This window comes from Trachymyrmex cornetzi, unplaced genomic scaffold (assembly GCF_001594075.2).
Source record: "Trachymyrmex cornetzi isolate Tcor2-1 unplaced genomic scaffold, Tcor1.1 scaffold28, whole genome shotgun sequence".
NCBI classification, from domain to species: domain Eukaryota; kingdom Metazoa; phylum Arthropoda; class Insecta; order Hymenoptera; family Formicidae; genus Trachymyrmex; species Trachymyrmex cornetzi.
Genome location: NW_017297482.1, coordinates 84,991 through 90,327, shown reverse-complemented (window position 1 = coordinate 90,327; position 5,337 = coordinate 84,991). Strand labels below are relative to the sequence as shown.

General features: G+C 40.6%; 1 protein-coding gene across 1 annotated transcript in view; it reads right to left on the bottom strand.

Annotated features, from left to right (window-relative positions):
• Window positions 1-5,337, bottom strand: part of LOC108762193 (glutamate receptor ionotropic, kainate 5-like) — a 12,715-nt gene that overhangs the window by 2,736 nt on the left and 4,642 nt on the right. The gene's annotated exons all lie outside the window — the stretch shown is intronic.

Genomic DNA, 5,337 nt, shown 5'->3' with positions numbered 1-5,337 from the left:
CAATCAACGCGTACCCGAATATGACGTAAGCAAGGACATGCGCAAGCTGAACGAGTTTTAGACAATTGATGAGCATACCCTTGTATTTTTATCATGATCTTATTATTCCTGCCTCTCACTCTAATCGTCTTTCTACCCCCACCATTGCCATCAGCGGTCCATTCTAGATGTCGATGGACCTCACCCTTAACCAGTCTTAACCAAGTCGTTCAAGTTGGCTGTTGGCCAACTTCACCGATTATGACTTAAGATCGCTTAGAACTTCTGACTTGCGGCTTATTATAGAAGAGCTGTTACAGTCCACTTCATCAGGGTGAGGAGCAGACAGCCTGATACTGAGCTATTCCTCCATGATGTAAAAAGACAGATGAACCATTGCGCATAGATGTCACGTGTCGTGACGTAACGATCATAGCTAATAAGAATGAGCTAATAAGAAATGCCCAAAAGTGCAGAACGAAGTGGAGCAAATGTACAGCAGGGGCCCTATTTCTGAACAAATATTGCATACGAAAATAGCAATTCCGTATACAATTGATCACAATCGAGAAACTATTATTTTCGTATGCGAAAATTATTCGTATGTGGTCAAGAACAGGGGCTCTATTCTTGAAAACAAACGTATACGAAAGTCTAGGGAAATGCTACAGTATACGTTACATATACTATAGTATTTCCCTAGACTTTCGTATACGTTTCTTTTCAAGAATAGAGCCCCAGGGCCTCAGTGCAGTGTATGACTTCGCAGCCATATTGAATTCTGACATCCTGATTTCTGATTGGCTCTTTACTTTAGACGACTGCGTATCCACGGGAATGGTTCACCTGTCCTTTACATCATGTATTTCTCCGTCCAGGCTCCAGGCCATTCCTTTTATATTACGCTGCTTGTTGGAGTGGAGAGGGGAGGGGGAAGAGATGGTGGAATTGGTCGGTCTTCAATAACCGGCAGAATAGTCTTCCATATTTTATTTATGTTGTAGCCATTATCTCTATTTAGATTGTTAGGGTGTTTTTGTATCTCTATGGCTTCTCTATACTTTCTTGGAAAGTATGATGTAATGTTGGCTATTGTGGTCGTTTTGTCAAACAGTATTTGATGTCCTGTTTCGATGTTGTGTTCTGATAATGCCGATTGCGTGGCGTGTTTTAGCCTGACATCACGTTGGTGTTCTTTTATCCGTAGGTTGACCATTCTCCCGGTTTCTCCAATGTATACTTGCCCGCAGGAACGAGGTATTTTGGGGTAGCACCCAGTTGGACACGGCTCAATTGGACACGAGCCACTCACAGCGCTTGAGACTACAAAGCTCCTAAGCACTGGTCGCTGTGATTGGTGGTGTCCAATCGAGCCGTGGTCAATCGGGATCACCCCGTATTTTGTATACTCCTGCGGAGCTGAGTGGAGGTCTTTGATCTTTAGGATTTCTTAAGATTTATCCTATCTTCTTGGGTGGTTTGAAGATAGTTCCGATATTGTGTTTAATATCCTGCTAATCCGATCTATTGTTCCTTTGACATGGGAGAATGGATAAGATCCTTTCGTCTGATTGTGTGTTAGAGACCATTGTCTTGTTTGCATGTTCATTGATTATTTTAGTTATGTCTTTTTTGTCGTGTCCATTTTTCTGTAAGACTAGTTTTAGGTGGTTGAGTTCTATCTGTAGATGTTCTTTGTCAGAGATGATGAAAGCTCTATGTACAAGTGAATTGATTGCTGACTGTTTTTATGCTGGTGGTGCGATTCGGCATGTAGGTATCTGTCTGTGTAAGTTGGTTTTCTGTACACTTGATGGCCTAAGGTACCGTCAGTTTTCTTAGAGACAAGAACATCTCAGGAAGGGGAGTTTTCCCGTTTTCCTTTACGTCTATAGTGAAGTGGATATTTGGATGTTGATTGTTGAGAAAAACAAGGAATTTGCGGAGTTCGGCTCTGCTGTATCTCCATATCACGAATGGGTCGTCTACATAACGGAACTAAATTTCTGGTTTTTTGGGTGTTTTCGTGAGGGCCTCTTTCTCTAAATGCTCCATGAAGATGTTAGCGATTACATGAGAAATAGGAGATCCCATCGCCGCTCCTGAAGTTTATTCATAAAATTGATTGTTATAGGAGAAGTAACCCTAATAGCAAAGCCTGCGGAAACAGATTTTGAACAGAGCCTGTTACCAATTTTTGATTGCAGAAAGGCATCAAATTGTATACAGAATTTGTATTATCTGACATTGTCAGTAAATTGCTGCCAGAAATATAATAAAGCCTGCTAGACATGCTATGCCAGCAGATTGGTAGCAGAAACCGAGCAAAGTTTTGCATAACCTGACGACAGATTGAGAGCAGATTGAGAGCAGAATCTAATTCGAGCAGACTTTGCTCGGTTTTTGCCACCAATCTGCTGGCATAGTCTGTCAACAGGCTTTGTCGACAAATCCATAGCCAATTGCGGACACAGATGGCTATGGTTTTGTAGACAGAATCTGATAGAGTTTGCTGCCAACTTGGCTCCGAATTGCTAACATTTTGCTATCAGGGAAGTGGTTGTTAAGCAGTGCTCTATTAGCGGGATGAGGTCGAAGGGGACTTCATGTGAGGTCTTTATTATGTTTAATGTGTCTTTTATTAGGGACTTGTATGAAAAGGGATTCTACGTCGAAACTTACAACCCTTGTAGGAAAGTACTACTGAGAACTAAGAGTATTTTGAAGCACTACTGTATTACAGTACTACAGCACTACTGTACTACTACACTACTGTAGTAGTGCAGAAGTGTTCAGTAATGCTGAGTAGTGCTAAGATCTTCTATATATCCGCGTTTCGGCAAGATATAAAATACAGGAAACGAGTATGCATCACAGAAACTAATTATTAATAGCTCTATTTAAAAAAAAGCACTTTCAGAAACTCTACGAACATACTTTGATCAAGCTGAGAGTAAGTGATGGATTTCATTTACATATGCCTATTTATAGGGATTCGCGTCATTTTCTCTTTACGGAAATCGAGTCCATCTTGCGGCGGTACTGAGTATTACACCGCTTGCTTGGCGGCGCTATAGCGTACATATATTCTGCAAGTGGCATAATACGCAGTATCGCCGCAAGATGAACTCGTTTTCCGTAAGGAGAAAATGACGTGGATCACTATAAATAGGCATATGTAAATTAAATCCCGTTACTTATAGCGTATTCGATTTACTGACTCGACCCGACTCCGAGTCAATGGTCTGTTCTGTTTAGCTGCAAACGAAGGGCTACATTGTGCAAGAAATACAGCTAAAAAGAACATACCATTTACTCGGAGTCGGATCGAGTCAGTAAATCAAATACGCTATTACTCTCAGCTTGATCAGAGTGTGCTCGTAAAGTCTCTCTGAAAGTGCTTTTTTAAAAATAAAGCTATTAATAGTTAGTTTCTGTGATGCATATTCATTTCCTGCATTTTGTATCTTGCCGAAATGCGGTTATATAGGAGATCTTAGCACTACTCAGCATTACTGAACACTTCTGCACTACTACAGTAGTGTAGTAGTACAGTAGTGCTGTAGTACTGTAATACAGTAGTGCCTCAAAATATTCCTAGTGCTCAGTAATACTTTTCTACAAGGGAAGCAGATCTATGGGACATAGTCGGATTTTTTGAATCTTTTATATGAAGTCTCTCTCTCTCCGTTGAGTTGATTATGTGTAATTTGGATTTTCCAGTGAGAGGTTGTAGTGTTTGTGCTAGGAAGTGGGATAAGTTGTATGTCGGAAGGTGTGTGGCGCTGACATCGGTCTGAGGGGGATGTTTGGTTTGTGTACTTTCGGTAGTCCGTATAGTTTTGATGGGAGAGGATTTGTAGGTTTTAATGTTAATTTGGTTTTACTGGGAATGTTGCTTTTCTCCACTAGAATCTTGGTGTTCTGTGTGATTGTGTTAGTTGGATCTGTGTCAAGCTTTTTGTATGTTTTGTCCGAGAGAAGGTTCTTCATCTTTTTCTTATAGTCTGATGTGTTCATGACTACTGGCGTGTTGCCTTTGTCGGCTGGAAGCACGATGATGTCTGTGTCCCTGTTCAGGTCTTGGAGGGCCAATCGCTCTTGTCTAGTGATGTTTGGTGGAGGGAGTTTGGCTTTGGAAAGGATATTAGTTACCTGTCTGCGGATATTATCTGCTTGTTCTGATGGGAGTCGATAGATGGTTGACTCTATTTGGCTGATAATTTCTTCCTTTGGAACCTTTCTAGGTGCCACTGCAAAGTTAGGGCTTTTGGCACCTAAAACTAGCCTTACTGAAAAACGGACACGACAAAAAAGACAATCAAAATAATTAATAAACATGCAAACAAGACAACGGTCTCTAACACACAACCAGAAGAAAGGATCCTATCCATTCTCCCATGTCAAAGGAACAATAGATCGGATTGGCAGGATATTAAACACAATATTGGAACTATCTTCAAACCACCCAAGAAGATAGGATAAATCTTAAGAAATCCTAAAGATCAAATTCCACTCAGATCCGCAGGAGTATACAAAATACTTTGTTCCTGCGGGTAAATATACATTGGAGAAACCGGGAGAATGGTCAACCTACGGATAAAAGAACACTAACGTGATGTCAGGCTAAAACACGCCACGCAGTCGGCATTATCAGAACACAACATCGAAACAGGACATCAAATACTATTTGACAAAACGACCACAATAGCCAACATTACATCATACTTTCCAAGAAAGTATAGAGAAGCCATAGAGATACAAAAACACCCTAACAATCTAAATAGCCCTTGTAGAAAAGTACTACTGAGCACTAGGAGTATTTTGAGGCACTACTGTACTACAGCATTACAGCACTACTGTACTACAGCACTACCGTAATTTCATACAACTATGGTCCAAACACTCGCGCGCACGACAATTTCAATACGTAGATATAATACGTAGATATAATTGTAGAAATATTAATTAAATGTAAAAACACTTTGCCAACTTTCTCGACCATCGGTTATCACGACAGGCTATTCTGTGTTCTCGCTGGTCTACATGACAGGTAATTTAGTGTTTTTACATTTAATTAATATTTCTCCAATTATATCTACGTATTATACCTATGTATCGAGATTGTCGTGTGCGCGGGTGTTTGGACCATAGTTATGGCGTAGGACCATAGTTGTATGAAATTACGGTACTGTACTACTACACTACTGTAGTAGTGTAGTACTTGTAGAGTATATGTACGCTATATACGCCGCCAAGCAAGCGGCATAATACGCAGTATCGCCGCAAGATGGACTCGTTTTCCATAAGGAGAAAATGACGCGGATCCCTATAAATAGGCATATGTAAATGAAATCC